General features: G+C 47.5%; 2 pseudogenes; both read left to right on the forward strand.

The window, feature by feature from the left end:
• The window catches only part of LOC122439453, a 72821-nt pseudogene extending 58613 nt beyond the window's left edge, over positions 1-14208 (forward strand).
• On the forward strand, positions 256-13376 carry LOC122439375 (annotated as a pseudogene).
• Positions 14209-17485: the final 3277 nt, after the last annotated feature.

The following is a 17485-nucleotide window of genomic DNA, read 5'->3' on the forward strand; positions in this document are numbered from 1 at the left end:
CCTCCCAGTGCCTTCCCTCAGAGGGGCTGAATTGTAGGGGAACGAAAGAAACCAAATCTAGTTCACAAGAGGCTGATCTGTCATATCTAGTCAGGATCCGTCCATCCCACGAATACCCTCACCCTGACTTTCCCCTCACCTTCCTGCCCTGGACACTCAACCCAAGGAAGACAGACCAGGCTCTGGACACTGGTCTGGGCTATCTCAGCACCATCTTCTTCCACAGGCACCTTGGTCTTGAGCACTCCAATGGCCATGAGGCCCAACAGGTCTCCAGAGGAGAGCACTGAGGGAGATGCCAGGAGAACAGAGTGGAAGCCCACGGTGAGAGGTGGAGGCGGCAAAGCTGGGCTCTAAGTCAGCTCTATAGGAAGGGCATGGCGCTGGTCCCTGAAGCACCACAGACTGCTTGCCTGGGCAGCTGAGTGAACTTCCCTGTGACTGTACACAGGATGGGAATGCCTGGTCCTATCTGAGATGGGGGGGTGGAGTGGGACAAAACAGGACACTAGCTTCGTCAACTGCTCTGTGTCCAGGGAGAGTTAGGAAAATGCTCAGCGTTTGTTCAGGTAAGCAGGACACAGTCGGGAAGGAAAGTCTTCATCCCTGTCTCACACAGACCATCCAGGAGCTTCAGGCTACTCCCTGCACAAAAGGTGGAGGAGAAGGATCAGCATTAAGGTCTGACTTAGATTAGTAAATCACTGATGAAATCGATTATTTTCCTTAGGCCAAAGATGCTTTCAAAGACATCTCCGTATACTTCTCCAAGGAACAATGGGAAGAGATGGGAGAATGGGAAAAAATCCGATATAGGAATATGAAAAGAAACTATGAAGCGCTGATTGCTATAGGTAACAGGAAGTCCTGGGTGCCTGTGACCCTGGGAAACATGAAACAGGTCTTCACCCTCAGTGTTCACTTGGCCCGCTCTCAGGTGGCTTCATCTGCTCACAGTTCCCTTTTGTGTGGAGACTAACCTGGAGGAAATGTTTAGAGTTTTGTACCAAAGGGAGGTTGACCCTGCAGTGCAGAGCTCACCTCTTGCCTTATTCTAGATTCCCCCAGCCCATCCTACAGATTTCCTTGACTTTGTGACACTTTCCATTGCTTCTATGCTTTATTTCTCCTTCTTAGAACAAATGGTTTGCTTCTTTCCAGGTTTCAGAGCCACTCGACCGGATTTCATGCATCACCACAGGCAGGTCATCAAACCCCAGGTAGATGACCCTGAGGATTCTGATGAAGAATGGACACCAAGGCAGCAAGGTGAGAAGCCAGGAGGATTTGGAGGTGTCTTCCTGAAACCAGCCTGGGCTTAGGTCTCAACTTCATCTCAGCCAGTTGTAAGGAAAACATAATTTTCAGCATTCCCAAGTGGTTGTGCCTGAATATTGACATTAGCCTGAATGAAGATGAATGTATAGGTTTTCCAGTGTAATTCTCAAAAGTTTTATGGTTAAAATTTATCATTCTTTTTACAAAGAATTATTTTTGCTAAACATTCTTAGTGAAAGGCAGTTAAAGAAACCTTAGAAATAAATTCACCAAACAGATTTAATACTAATCTCATTGGTTATTGGATTAAATCTCTTCAAAGAAGAAATGATTAACATATTATGTCAAGATATATTATGTATGTTATATATATAAAACAAAACCCATGATCTTCTTACCCTGAGGTTAAACTAATTCTATATTTTGATTCTGGAAATGTTTGAGAGAACTATTTATTCTCCATGATCTTTCCCACATTTCACTGACCAGAGATGGCATCATGTAAATAAAATGAAGTACACTTATTATAAAATAGAAGTGAGCAGCTCACTTCCTTTTCTGCTGCTCAAAGAGTTTAGGAGAGTTATCTGCCTAGACTGGAGAAAACAATTTAGATAGTTCTATGATTCTCCATCTATGGATTTCTGTTCTCCCAGATTTTTAAAAATTATTTATTTAGTTTTGGCTGCACTGGGTCTTTGTTGTTGTCCATGGGCTTTCTCTGGTTGTGGTGAGTGTCTTCTCGTTGCAGAGCACATGCAGGCTCTGTTGTTTGTGACACACAGGCTTAGCTGTCCCACAGAAAGTGGAATCTTCCTGGACCAGCCATCGAACCTGTGTCCTCTGCATTGGCAGGCAGATTCTCATCCACTGTGCACCAAGGAAGAACCTCTGTTCCCTTAATTTATTAAAACTAGTAAAAGGGACATGAAAACAAATATTGGGTTGTCTGCAAAGGTTTTGGTATAAGGAGAGATTCTTCATAGGGAATACATACGCCTCGGATCACCATACGCCTCGGTTCACCATACACTTGCACATCTTTATTTACCTTTTTAACAATTTCTGAGTGTATGGCACACTGTTGCTAACTATGTGAACGTTAGGGTTAGTGGCCATAGTGCTAATCGCTCAGTCACGTCTGACTCTGCGTTCCCATAGACTGTAGCCCACCAGGCTCCTCTTTCCGTGGGATTCTCTAGGGAAGAATCCTGGAGTAGGTTGCCATCTCCTGCTCCAGGTGATCTTCCCAACCCAGGGATTGAGCCTGCATCTGTTGCATCTCCTGCATTGCAGGTGGATTTTTTACCGCTGAGCCACCGGGGATATATATACACATTGATGTACAACAAATCTGTAGAAATGTTACATCTTGCGTAACTGAAGCCCTAACCCCCTGAGGAACAATTCTCCAATCCTTCCTCCTCACAGCCCTTGGCAACCACGATTTTATTTTCTGTTTCCATGGATTTGATTAACTTAGATACCTCATAGAAGTGGAATCGGGCAATATTTGTCTTTTTTGATTGGTTCATTTCACTTAGTAAAATATCATCAAGGCCCATCCATGTTATAGCATATGACAGAATTCTTTTTTAAGGCTTCAAAACATTCCGTTGTGTGCATGTGGATATAAGAGCTATAACATATATCTTATATATAATCTTTATCTTTTATCCACCAACGAACATTTAGATTGCTTACACATCTTGCCCATTGGGAATAATGCGGCAATGACCATACATGTGCCCACTATTTATTCAATGTCTTGCTTCAATTCTTTATGGAAACACACTCTTGAGTGGGATTGCTAGATCATACAGCAGTTCTAACTTTTTGTGGAAACTCCATACTGTTTCTAGAAAGCTTGCAACATTTTACATTGCCAACAGTAGTGTATAAGGGTTCCAATTTATCCATATCCTTACCAAACTTGCTATTGTCTTCTTATACATATTGCCCATAACAGAAGGTTTCAGTTTGTATTTCCCTATTGATTAGTAATATTGAGCATCTTTTCATATGTTTGTTGGCCATTTGTGTATTTTCTCTGGAGAAATGTCTATTCAATTCCTTCTCTCACTGTTAGTCAGCTCAGACTGCCATAACAAAGCAGACTGCGTTCTTTAAACCACAGAAATTTGTTTTCTTACAATGCTGGAGCATGGAAATTTGATATCAAGGTGCCATCATGGTCAATCAGGTTCTCTTCCTGGCTTATAGGGAGCCTTCATACTGGTGTATGCTTAGTAACCCCTTATCAGATGCATAGTTTACAGATATTTTCTACCATCCTGTATGTGGCCTTTTCAACTCTGTTCAGTGTCCTTTGCTGCACAGAGGTTTTAAGATTAATCTCATTTGTCTATTTTCACTTTGTTACTAATACTTGTGCACTTGGTACCATATCTAAGAAATCATTGCTGATTCAATGTCCTGAACTCTTCATCCTTGTTGTCTTCTAAGAGTCTTATCAAGTCTTGCATTTAGGTCTTCAATCCATTCTGAGTTGATTTTTCTTCAAGATGTGAGATGTTCATTATTTTGCAATTGGTTATTTTGTTTCCCCAGCACCATTCATTACAGGCATTAAACTTTCCCCATTATCTTGACACCCTAGATGAATATCACTAGACCATGTATCCAAGAGTTTATTTCCGGCTGTCTATTCTGTTCCATTGATTAACATATCTGTCTTTATGCCAGCCAGCCTCCTCAGTGGCTCAGCAGGTGAAGAATCTGCCTTCAGTGCAGGAGACACAGGAGATGCGGGTTCACTCCATGGGTTAAGAAGATCCCCTGGAGAAGGAAATGGCAACCCTGTCCAGTATTCTTGCCTGAGAAATCCCCTGGACAGAGGAGCCTGGTGGGCTACATTCCAGAAGGTCACAAAAAGTCAAGAAGACTGAGAGACTAAGCACACATTTTTTGCCAAATCTACACTCTTTTGGTTCCTGTACCTTTGTAGTATGTTCGGAAATCAGAGGCCTCCAGCTTTGCTGTTCTTTCTAAGATTGCTTTGCCTATTTGGGGTGCTCTGAGATTCCATGTTAACTGTTGGATGGATTTTCTATATCTGAAAAAAATCCCATTGGGATTTTAATAGGAATTGCATTGAATCTTTAGATTGCTTTGGGTAGTATGAACAGCTTAATAATATTAAGCCTCCAAATCCATAAACATGAGACACCTATCTATTTATGTCGGATTCCTTTCAGCAATATTTTGTAGTTTTCAACATATAAGTCTCTCATCTCCTTAAGTTTATATCTAATTACTTCATTCTTTTCAATGCTATTATAAATAAGATTATTTGTCCAGTGGCTAAGACTCTACACTCCTAATGCAGAGAACTTGGGTTCAGTCCCTATTCAGGGAACTAGATCCCACATGCCATAACAAAGACCTGGCACAAACCAATAAATAAAAAGAAATATTTTTATTTTAATTTAGCTCTTGAATATAGCTTTAAAAAAATAAAAAATAAATAGGATTGTTTTCTTATTTTCCTTTGTGGAACGGTCATTCTTCATGCACAGAAAGATATTTGAATGTTGATTTTGTACCGTGCAATGTTCTGTGCAAGTTTTTGGTGTGTGTGGATTTAAAGAGTTTTCAGCACATAAAACCATGGCCCTGTGAAGAGACATAATTTTACTTCTTTCTTTCCAAAGGGAAGCCTTTCGTTTCCAATTCTAACCTAAAGCCCTGGCTAGAACTTCTAATATGGTGAACAGAAATGTTGATAATGGGCATCCTTGCCTTTTTTTCTTGATCTTTTTCACTGATGACTATGATGTTAGAGGTAGACTTTCAATATATGACCTTTATTATATTGCAGTCACTTCCTCCTATTTCTACAGTGTTGAGTACTTTTGTCATGAAAGACTAGTAAATTTATTAGATACTTTATGAACATCAGATGAGGACCAGATGAAGTTTCATTTTTTTTTTTTAATTTTAAGAAAATTATGTAATGCTCCCAGTGGAAGCATAGAAGTTGATGATACAGAAATCATTTTCGATTCCTCCTTTGTTAATCATTGTCTTTGTCACTCTCTGGCTTAGATTTATGTCTCCTTAGTTAGAATACCCAGAGTTTGGAAATATTTACCAACCAAAACACTGATTCTCACCATTTTTTAGGTAAACCTTCCTCGATGGCCTTCAGAGTGGAGCACAGTAAACACCAGAAGGTGAGTATTTCCCAAATCCTGTTGCCAAAATGTCCTCCTCATGGATCCAGTCACAGGGGAAAATAGGAGAAAACACAGAGATCCTGGAGACGGCTGCCTTCCTGCCCTGGATCTTTAGCACACTGTGTGATACCATCACCATCTTTACAGTCAGTAAGAACAACAGCAGTAGTAGGCGGTTCTGTTGTTACACTATTTTCATAATATTTCAGACTTTAAGCATTTTATGTGAATAAACTTACTTAAACCTTAAATCAGTCCTACAGTACCTATAAGTAGGTATATAGCTATCACCATTATAGATCCCAAAAATGAGGTAAAAAACCTTTGATTATATGTCTGAGATCACAATATCACTGGTAGTGCAATCTAAACCAATGCACGTTCTATAAACCCCTTACAAACTGATGAAAACTTCCATAGTTCTATGAAGCTTATTCATACATCTTTATATCATTCATCTGAGAGATGTTTTCAACCTCAGTTCTTTTGTGCTGTGCTAGGGAGGGATATGCTAAGACATCTGACTAAGGGAAGCTTAAGGACATGCTGGGCAGTGTGTAGAGTGGACAGTCCAAGATGAAGAAGGAGACAGGACCCCTACCTCAAAGCCTCCCATTCCAATAAGAGGAAGCAAGTCGCCACCCTGAGAAGCCTCAGGTTTATGACTGAAAAGCAACAACTAAGAAAATAACAGAAGGACTTCACATAGATTACCCACTTTTGAGTAGAAACTCATCATCTGGGCATCATTTCAAATGCTCCTTCTTGCAGGAGGAGTAACAGCTCCCCCTCTGAGCTCTAATAGGCAACTCTCCTGTTTGGAATCATTTGTTTAGCCTGCCCCTGTGTTGTGAGCTTGAGATCCTAGCCCACACCCATTCATTCTCAGAAGTCCAGGCCCAGCTCAAAGCCCCTGAGGGAACACTGAATGTTTTGTGAATGAGTGACTCCACATTTGAGCATTCATCTAGGAGTAGAAAGGTCAAAGGATGCTGAAGATAGTATCTGTGAGCTAGACTTCAAATATAGATGCAGTTTAGGGAATAAATTGATACCAGGGATGTACACTCACGTTCTTACTGTATTAAATAGCTCACACAACAATTTGTTGAAGGTTATTAAATTTCATGTCCACTATAATATTAAGAATTAGCCTGAATACCAATTCATGGATCAGGAAACTGAGGAGAATCAGCTAGTCGTACAGCCTTGTTCAAGGAGAACTGATGAGACCAGCTACTTTAATTCCAAACATTGTCTATAGGATATGGCAACCTGCAACTTTCATCTCATTTTCTTTATTGTCTAAATGTGTTTCTGCTGATCGTCTTTTCTCTTCTTAATCTCACTGCTTTGTCACCTTATTTTCCAGATGTGTTTTGTCCCCTCTGTAAATTTCCATACTTCCTCATCCATCAAAGGGCCACTAATTAATACAAGCCCCTCGAAAGTCTCTACGAGCTCTTACCCTCTTCTTTCCCTGACCTCCAGCTATTCTCCCTGCCTTGCTCTCAATTTTATGCAGAAAGTTGAAGGGGAAGAACCTTAAGAAATGGATTCTAGTTTTGATTCACTATCTACCTAGGTCCTTTTGTTACACTCCAGTGTTCAGACCCACCCCCCCCCCCCAAATCAGGTATTTCCAAGAATTGTCAAAGTATTAACTAAAGTCATGCATGTCAAAACACTTCATAAAATCCTAAAGAACTAAAGAAATGCATGTTGTCTTTTACTCACATAGAAGAGAATGTCCAGGGCACCATTAAGTAAGGAATCTAGTTTGAAGGAATTGCCGGGAGTAGCAAAATCACTGAAGACAAGTGGCTCCAAGCAGGCTCAGAAACCAGTGCCCCATCACAGAAAAGCAAGCACCCCTGGACAGCACCCCAGACAAAAAGTCGGTAAGAGAAAATTTGGGGAGTTCCTCTAATTAGTTCCTCTAATCCCTGTAGAAAAACTAATAAGTATGACCTAGGTGTGTGGCATGGACTTTGGGTAGGTGGGAGTTTAAGGTGGACTGATCTGAGACATGAAGTTAGCACTGGGGCCTTGGGAAAATCTTATACATTTTCTGAGTTCCTGATTGCTATGTGTAAAGTGAAGATAAGGATACATAACTCATACAGTGCTTGAAAGCCTTACATTAAATGCAAAAGTCTGACACCTACAAGTAGTTCAATAAACCCAACTGTGATGATGGGAACCCATGCTTTGTTAGTGTTTATGCCCAGACCTCTGCTCAGTGCCTTACATGTCATGTGCCCTTAACATATATTTTCTGAGTAGATGTGTCGGTGAACTATTTCCTAAGTAGGAAGGTTTGGAAGTTAAACCTACTAACGGGAAGTGCAGGAAGCTATCACTGAACTGGGCATCTGTGGTCAGTGGAGCCTCAGTTCCTGAACCCGTAGTTAAAGGGAGAAGAAACAAAGTATAGAGAAGGGACTTCCTGGGGGTGAAGTGTTAAGACTCCATGCTTCCACTGCAGGAGGTGTGGGTTCCATTCCTGGTCAGGGAACTAAGATCCCACAAGCCATGCAGCGTGGCCAAGAAATAAATAATGTAACATTAAAACATAAAATTACAAAAGTAAAAGTTTGAAAAATACATGTAAGAAAGTTTTAACAAAGTGTATAGATGGACAGGTAGGAGATCTCACACTTTCTGATAAAACAGGGACTAACTCCCCAGACCCCGCCAGCCTTGCTTAGCTTCTGTTCTCCATCTTAGAACTCAGAAGAAAGGAGACTGGAGTGAAGAGGTACAGTTTACGAGAAAGAAAGGGCCACGTGTACCAAGAGGTCAGCGAGCCCCAGGATGATGACTACCTCTGTGAGTGACCCTGGTGGCCCACTCACGGAGAAGGGGCTACGAGGCCTTGGTCCACTAACCTCACCTCACCATCTGGTCCCCCGGTCATCCCCTTCCTCTATGACTTGGGGTGCAGGATCGAGGCCAAATGCCATGAATGCCCCAGTTCTTTCTGAAGGTCGTTACGACCAGCAACATCACGATACCTCCTCTCATCCCTGTTCTCACCTCCAGATTGTGAGGAGTGTCAGAACTTCTTCATCGACAGCTGTGCTGCCCATGGGCCCCCAACCTTTGTAAAGGACTGTGCAGTGGAAAAGGGGCATGCCAACCGCTCAGCCCTCACGCTGCCCCCTGGGTTAAGCATCAGACTGTCGGGCATCCCTGGTGCTGGCTTGGAGTGTGGAACGAGGCGTCCGATCTGCCGCTGGGCCTGCACTTTGGCCCCTATGAGGGCCAGATCACAGACGATGAAGAGGCCGCCAACAGTGGATACGCCTGGCTGGTGAGAAGCACCCGTTTCCCTGTCCTCTGGGCTCTAATCACTTGTACGTGGTGGGGGGTACTTCATGTCTACATGCGAGGACGCAGATGGTGATAACATGGTCGGCAATGACACAGTCAGCCCTGTGTACTGTGTGCCCTGGGCGTGAACACAGGACTTCCATCTAAAGGTCAGAGGAGAGGTGGGACCACAGTGTACAGACACTCAGGACCTCTATCTAAAGGTCAGAGGAGAGGTGGGACCACAGTGTACAGACACTCAGGACCTCTATCTAAAGGTCAGAGGAGAGGTGGGAACACAGTGTACAGACACTCAGGACCTCTATCTAAAGGTCAGAGGAGAGGTGGGACCACAGTGTACAGACACTCAGGACCTCTATCTAAAGATCAGAGGAGAGGTGGGTCCACAGTGTACAGACACTCAACCTCTATCTAAAGGTCAGAGGAGAGGTGGGAACACAGTGTACAGACACTCAGGACCTCTATCTAAAGGTCAGAGGAGAGGTGGGACCACAGTGTACAGACACTCAGGACCTCTATCTAAAGATCAGAGGAGAGGTGGGTCCACAGTGTACAGACACTCAACCTCTATCTAAAGGTCAGAGGAGAGGTGGGAACACAGTGTACAGACACTCAGGACCTCTATCTAAAGGTCAGAGGAGAGGTGGGACCACAGTGTACAGACACTCAGGACCTCTATCTAAAGATCAGAGGAGAGGTGGGTCCACAGTGTACAGACACTCAACCTCTATCTAAAGGTCAGAGGAGAGGTGGGAACACAGTGTACAGACACTCAGGACCTCTATCTAAAGGTCAGAGGAGAGGTGGGACCACAGTGTACAGACACTCAGGACCTCTATCTAAAGATCAGAGGAGAGGTGGGTCCACAGTGTACAGACACTCAACCTCTATCTAAAGGTCAGAGGAGAGATGGGACCACAGTGTATAGAGATAGAGGACCTCTATCTAAAGATCAGGGGAGAGGTGGGACCACAGTGTAGAGACACTCAGGACCTCTATCTAAAGATCAGAGGAGAGGTGAGACCACAGTGTACAGACACTCAGGACCTCTATCTAAAGGTCAGAGGAGAGGTGGGAACACAGTGTAGAGACACACAGAAGTGACTCCTCCCTTGTGGAGCCCTTGCCTTCAATGAGCCAAGGAATCAGACTTGGAATGATGAGTAAGGTGTTTACCCTGTGGTCCGACTGGCAGGTGAATCCATGCAGGCTGAAAAGCACCAATGACTACAGAGGGAAATAGCTCTTCTATTGCTTCCTACCAAGAAAAAATAAAAGAAAGAGGAAAGCTTGTAACTCTTTCTCTGACACTCAGATCACCAAAGGGAGGAACTGCTATGAGTATGTGGATGGAAAGGACACGTCTTGGGCCAACTGGATGAGGTGAGTGCAGTGAGGCTGCAGTGTGTAGACATTGAGACTCCCTCCATCCCACGCCCCTTTCCTTCTCAACCTGGCTCCCTCCACAGCTTTCACATCTTCCTTCCTCTTTTCCTTCCATATCATGCTCTTTCATTTCAAAAGACACTAGAAAGAAGGAAATAAAAACATGGCATGTGCCGTCAAGATACAAGTCTATATGCTGAACAAAACTGGTGGACTTGAAAACAACTTGAGGAGCCTAGATTCACCAGGGACACTTTAACTGACTTAATGGACACTTACCACGCACTTTATGTTTCAGTTTAGACAGTGAACTTCGTTACTGAGCCAGATCACACAACCCATGTCCTTTTGGAGAACATACTGCAGACAGACATTAGCCAATTGATTTTAGGAATAGTAACCTTAGTTTTTCTATCTTTGAGTAACTGCACAGTTCCAGGATAAACTAACACAGGAGACCTTGACTCTATGTGGGCAACAACCTCTTCAGGCTTGGTTCCAGTGAGAAGTGGGCACTGAGGCCTCAGAAGGAATGAGGGGCAGGATGGCCCTGAGTGGGGCCATTTTCTGAGGGCCTCTCCTTTCATCAGGGCAGGCAGACAGTGAACAAAGTATTACTGTTCCGTGTCTCAAGCTATATCCAAGTTTCCGTGGGAGGGGGTGGGCAAGCAAATAGGACCCTGGATACACGTGGGGAGATGGGAGAAAGACTCGGGAGAGAAGGCAGGCTAGGGTGAGTGTGAGGGCTGCGTGCTAGCCAAGGAGCACCAAGTCCTGTGGATGGAAGAGAACTTAATTCAGAGTTTAGAGGAGCTGGAGGTCACCAGCCTCTAGGACAGTCCAGGTGGAGATGAGTCTGGAACTGGGCTCTGGAAAAATGGCTAATTAGGTAAGGAGAGAAAAGCATGGGTATTCACATGGCCTGGTCGAAGGTGTGAACAGAAGGTCCACATGAGGGGCGGCCTCAGAGGCGGAAGGCAAGGAGCTGGGCATGGTCGGAGAGTGGAGGGCACTCATCACCTGAGGTTTCTTTCCCTTTCCCGGCCTCGCCCCCAGGTATGTGAACTGTGCCCGGGACGACGAGGAGCAGAACCTGGTGGCCTTCCAGTATCACGGGCAGATCTTCTACCGAACCTGCCAGGTGGTCAGGCCGGGCTGTGAGCTGCTGGTCTGGTACGGGGACGAGTATGGTCAGGACCTTGGCATCAAGCGGGACAGCCGGGGGAAGAGTGAGCTCGCGACCGGGAGAGGTGAGTGTCAGCCCTCTTCCAGCACCCCACCCCATCCTGGGAGCCTCCGTGGTCCGATTTCAAAGCAGAGGACAATCCAGTGTAAAGTCAGTAGAGTGGCAATTAAAATGCCTCAGAATTTGATTCTTTTCATGATTGTTAGGAAAAATTTTTATATTAAAAATGCTAGTTCTAATTTTTAATATTTCATGCAAAAAAAATGTGTAACATCACCTTCTGCTGAAAGGCTGAGAAGCAAAAAGCAACACTTCTGGCACCTACCAGCTCTCTGCCCTTTACCTGTTTCTTCCTCATTTCGTCCCATTTCTAAACGACACATGTACAGTGATGTGCATTCAGTTACTGTTCCAGTTTGTTGTCATGTGAGTTCACACTCTGTGCCAGACAGGGCTCCATGCACAGAAACAGACAGAACCACTGCCCTGGGGCAGCAGGGGCTTCACACCAGACAGGGGCTGGTGCTCTGAGGAAAACCAGCGCAGGGAACGTGCCTCAGGTCAGCGTGAGCAGAGGGTGGGGTGTGGTGCAGGACGGTGGGGCAGGGTCTCTGCATAGATAACGCCTGCGGGGAAGGATTCCAGGCAGGGGAGCAGCCAGTGCCGCAGCCCCAGGGCCGGGAAGAGAGGCCATGCCAGGGGTCGCGGGAGGAAGCACAGATGGAGAGGAAGGAGGCTGGATGGGACACGGAAGCCTCAGGGCCTGTGTCCACGTGCAGGCCCCAGGGGTCTTCCTGGGTAACACAGAACAACCGCGAGGCTTTCAGCTGCAAGCAGCATGTTCTCTGTGCTAAGACGATGCTTTGGTTCATTTTTGGGAAGAGACAGCAGCGGGGAGTCCCCTCAGAGGTCAGTTCATTGCCAGACATGAGGGGAGAGTGGGCTGGCTAAAGATGCTTGGGAGTGTGGATGTGAAGAGTCTGACTGGAGATGTATTTTTAAACAGGGCTTCCTAGTGCATGTTAAGTGGACTAAGCCTGAATGAAATAAATGAGGTAAGAGTACTGGTGAGGCTTGAGAAAGGATATGCCTTTATTTTATGATTTATGGGAAACTGAGAGAGGAGCAATTTGTGAACCAGTTTGGGCAGCAGGAGCCAGACCTGTAGTCAGTGGGACCTGGGCCGCTCAGTCTCATCTAGTCTCAAACCCACTTCCTGCAGAGATCGGCACAAAGGCTGCTCTTTGAACAAGGAGCCACAAAGTCAGATTTACTCACACCTGCTGTAACCACCCCCTGTGCTGCCTCCCATATGCAGAGAGCTCCAGGCCAGGCGCCCCTAACTTAATAGACCCTTTCCCCTCACAAGGAGCCAATCAGGGGATTTCACCTAAGTCATCAAGTCTTATCCCTCAGTAGGGTAAATACCTGTGGCCACTGTGATGTGACTTTTCCGATACTTACACGCAGGGAAAGTCCCTGCAGATCCACCTCTATCAGGAGAGACGCTGCCTCCGATGCTGCTGCGAAGGTCCCTATCTGGGTGATATGTAGAAAAGGCCCGTGACACAAGCTTCCTGGATTTCTGTAGATGTAGAGAATAAGAGTGGAATGGAAAAGTGGACAATAAAGACACTTGATGGGAGACAAATCGTGCACTGTCAACACTTAGATAATTAGTGAGGCAGGCCTGACCACGGCAAACCAGCTACCTGACCAAAAGCTTCCTCTTTCAGCAGAACCGAAGCCCAAGATCCACCCATGTGCCTCCTGCTCTCTGGCCTTCTCCAGTCAGAAATTCCTCAGCCAACACACCCAACGCAGTCACCCCTCTCAGACCCTCCTGAGACCATCCAAAAGAGGCCTCCTCCAACCAGAGGATCGCTGCCCAGGCAATCAAAATCAGCAATATTCAGATCAACACAGCCCGAGCGACATACCTGAGGGTCAGGGGGCCAAGGACAGGCCCGAACAATTGCTGAAAAGCGTAAGGCTGAAGAGGATTTCAAGTGTCTCTTCCTACTCACCCGGAGGACAAATGGGGTGTCCTGGGGTGCATGAGAGAATGAAAGACGAGCCCAGCACAAGCCAGAAACTGAATGCAGAGGACACAGACACATTGCTCACGGGGGCAGGGGTCTCAGTGATTATGAGAGTCACATATGGAGAGTGTGGGCAAGGCTCCAAGGACAGGTCAAGTCTCAGTACACAAGAGAGGACACACACAGAGGAGAAGCCCTATGTTTGCGGGGAGTGTGGGCGAAGCTTCAGTCAGAAGTCCGCCCTCATCAGACACCAGAGGACACACACAGGGGAGAAGCCCTATGTTTGCGGGGAGTGTGGGAGAAGCTTCAGTCACAAGTCCGTCCTCATCACCCACCAGAGCACACACACAGGGGAGAAGCCCTATGTTTGCGGGGAGTGTGGACGAACCTTCAGTCGGAAGTCCGTCCTCATCAGACACCAGAGGACACACACAGGGGAGAAGCCCTATGTTTGCGGGGAGTGTGGGCGAAGCTTCATTCAGAAGGCTCATCTCATCTCACACAAGAGGACACACACAGGGGAGAAGCCCTATGTTTGCAGGGAGTGTGGGCGAAGCTTCAGTCAGAAGTCAGCCCTCATCAGACACCAGAGGACACACACAGGGGAGAAGCCCTATGTTTGCGGGGAGTGTGGGCGAAGCTTCAGTCACAAGTCTCATCTCATCACACACAGAGGACACACACAGGGGAGAAGCCCTATGTTTGCGGGGAGTGTGGGCGAAGCTTCAGTCGGAAGTCCGCCCTCATCAGACACCAGAGGACACACACAGGAGAGTAGCCCTATGTTTGTAGGGAGTGTGAGTGAGTCATGACCAACAAACCACACCTTAGCCACAGGAGGATTACTGCAGCCACCCCATGTCTCAGCTCTAAGGGGGCCTCAGAGGAGGCCTGTGACCCATTACTGTCCACAAGAGTAAGAAAAGAGACTTCCCATGTGGTCCAGGGGTCAAGACTCCAATGCAGAGACCCACGTTCAATACCTGATTGGGGAACTAGCTCCCACAGGCTGCAACTAAGACACAGCACAGCTGAGTAAATAAATATATAATAAATATTTTAAAGAAAGTGTGATAAGCACAGAATTACTTGTTTTTTTTTGTTTTTGTTTTTGTTTTTTTTTTTTAATTAAGAATTACTTGTTATATAGACCTTCCACCTTCATGACAGGACAGGAGGTAGATAAACCGCAGAGGGTTTCTTAGGTCTTCTGGAGATGTTCATGCCAGTTGCCTTCGTGGTTTTTTAGGTCTCCTCTTCTAATAAATTTTGTCTCCAAACAAATCTGAATCCCAGACTATGTACTCATTCCCCACTTATCACTGACATCAGTGGGGTCCACTCGTAGCTGAACCCCTGGGAAGGCATCATTCTGGAGACAAGTCAGTTAGGTCACTGGACAGTCAGTTCCTGGGTCCAGGGAGAGGAATCTAGGGTTTGAGACAGACTCACTAGGAAAGGGATTCCCTGGCCTCCTGCGAAGTGGGGCCCCTCCTCCTTATAGACCCCGACTCTCCTTTGGCCTCTCCTGGTGGCCCTCTGGTTCCCTCTGACTTCTATAGCCGCAAAGGTGAAGGCCACGTGAACGTGTGTGTGTGTATGCGCGCGCCTGACTCAGTATGGGCCGTCTGGTCTCTGCCGCCCCCTCAGGGTCATCAGAGCATCTGGACTCCAGATGCGACCACAGGGGTCCAGTTCTCAACCCTGCCCACAGCAGCTCTGTGAGCTGGGGCAAGAGCTCAACCTTTCTGTGTCTCTATTCTCATCTGTGATTCGGGGTGGGAGCACCAGCATTTTGCTCTGATGTGGAAGCACAGGCGGATTCTGGCAGTGGCTGGCTGAGAACGCAAGCCCCACCATTGCTGTCCTTTGCGTTTTTTTCATCAATCTTTTTTACTTTTTAATAGAAGGATAATTGCTTTACAGAATTTGTTTCCTGCATGTCCTTCAGCCGCCACACCTTCCAGGTCTTTAGAGCTAGACGAGGAAGGGTCCGTTTAGGCACTGGGCTGCCCTGATGAGGGGGTGTGAGGTCAGGGGTGCTAAGGGAGGCCGACCTCCCTTCGCACCCCTGCTGTTCCTGCTGAGCTGGGCAGCCCCAGGGCCCCTCCACAGACAGGCAGTGCCCACAGTCTTCCCCCTGCCGAGAACAGAGCCTGGAGCCGCGTTTGCAGGAAATCCCTGTCCGCCCCCATCCCACCCCCACACGGAGGGTCCTTGAAGCCCACACCGTGGCTTCTCTCTGCATGGGCCTCGTACCTGTGCCCGTTCGCTCTGGGCAACGCTGTCGCGACCTTGAAATTCTTAACCATGGAAAAGTTCATCCTTACACTTCCCTGTCATGAGTGAAGTCTGATGGGCCCCGGGGTGCGCTGTGAGCAGAGCAGATGCACACACATCACGGGTCCCGGGGTGACCAGGCTGCACGAGGGGACAAAGTGGACACAAAGCCCCCCCACCCTGGGTGAGTGAGGATGGGGACAGCACCAGGAAGCCACGCTTGCTCAGACCCGGAACTGAGCTCCGACACAGAGTGGGGGCAATGGGGTTCTTAAGGTTGACCACACCCTCCCCTCTGTGAATGACCTCTGCCCTGGCCTGATCCTTCCAGAAGGGGCTCAGGAGGCTGAAGTCCGCCCGGCCACCAGAAGACACCAAGGGGAGAGTGGGCCACGGGGAGGGGGGCGGAGGGTGCGAAGTCCAGGACTCGGGGCAACGGCCCTCAGTTCCCTCCATGTGCCAGGCTTGTGAAGCGTCTCTACATGAACCGCCTCAGTAATAACCACCCACTATTATTTTCCGGTTTCTATGCTTTCTTAAAGGAACGTGTTTGTCTCTGGCTTGGCTTCCCTACAGGAAGGGAAGCCATGTAAACTCCCCATCTTCTGTGGCTTCAGGCTTGGGCCATGGGAGGGAGAGTTAGGGGTGGTGCAGGCAGAGGGGCTTCAACTGAAAAACGGTGGGCATCCAGAAACCTGCAGGGGCTTTTCACCTGAACCTCCCACCAGAGCTGGGCCTGGAATCCCCTGGAAGGCTGAGCAGGTCAAAGCTTCCCCTCCCCTCCCCTGTGCTCCCGTCCCCTCAAAAAGCTGACTCCAGGGGCCAGCCCACAACACCCCCAAATCCCCCATCACCCACAGCCCCACACAGGCCCTCCCTCACAGAAGTGGGATGACCTGGATGGTGGCACAGATGGTGTGTGACCCCCAGAGTTGGGGGTCTCAGCTGACCTTGAGCAAGGAGGCTGGTGCTTTACACAGCCTCCCAGCCCAGGGAGCTGCCAGCAGCCACAAGCCATGATCTGAAGCGGAGCTGGGAGATGGGGAGTGGGGAAGCGAGCTCTCTGAGGTCCCATCCTGTCCCCAGGACAGCGGCCAGGCCCCACCTGACACCGTGACTGCCCTGCACGGTCAGACAGGACACCAGCAGTCACCGGATGGACAGCCAGCTGCCTCCGCTGCCCGCTCCACCCTGACCACGGCGGCCCCATAGCTGTACCTGCCCCGCCTGGGCACGGCTCTGCTTGGCTGCCAGGGCTCAGGGACCCTGGGTGAGTCGCTGAGGGCAGAGCTCAGAGGCCAAGCCTGTCTTCAGCCACCAGACCTGCCCTGCTTACTGGACTCATGAGCCCAGCCAGTATCTGAAGCCAAGATGCCTTTGGGAGAATGACACCACAGACGCTGAGCCCAGAGCTCAGACTCCTGAAAACTTACTTAACAGATTATTTATAGCCTTTTTTAAAAGGGGGATGTTGGCAGGAAGCAGGGAGGGGAATGACTCCCTCGGTGGTGCTGTGGTTAAGAATCCACCTGCCAATGTAGGAGACACAGGTTCAATCCCTGATCTGGGAAGACCCCACGTGCCGTGGAGCAACTAAGTCCATTCACAACTACTGCAGCCCAAGAGCCTAGAGTCTCTGCTTCCCAAACACAGCAGCCGCCATGGGGAGAAGTTCAGCACAGAAACGAGAGAGCAACCCCCATGCCCGACAGCCAGAGACAAGCCCGCACAGCAGCGAAGACCCAGCAAGCCGAAAATAAATAAATAACCTTGCT

This window comes from Cervus canadensis, chromosome 4 (assembly GCF_019320065.1).
Source record: "Cervus canadensis isolate Bull #8, Minnesota chromosome 4, ASM1932006v1, whole genome shotgun sequence".
In the NCBI taxonomy this organism is placed as follows: domain Eukaryota; kingdom Metazoa; phylum Chordata; class Mammalia; order Artiodactyla; family Cervidae; genus Cervus; species Cervus canadensis.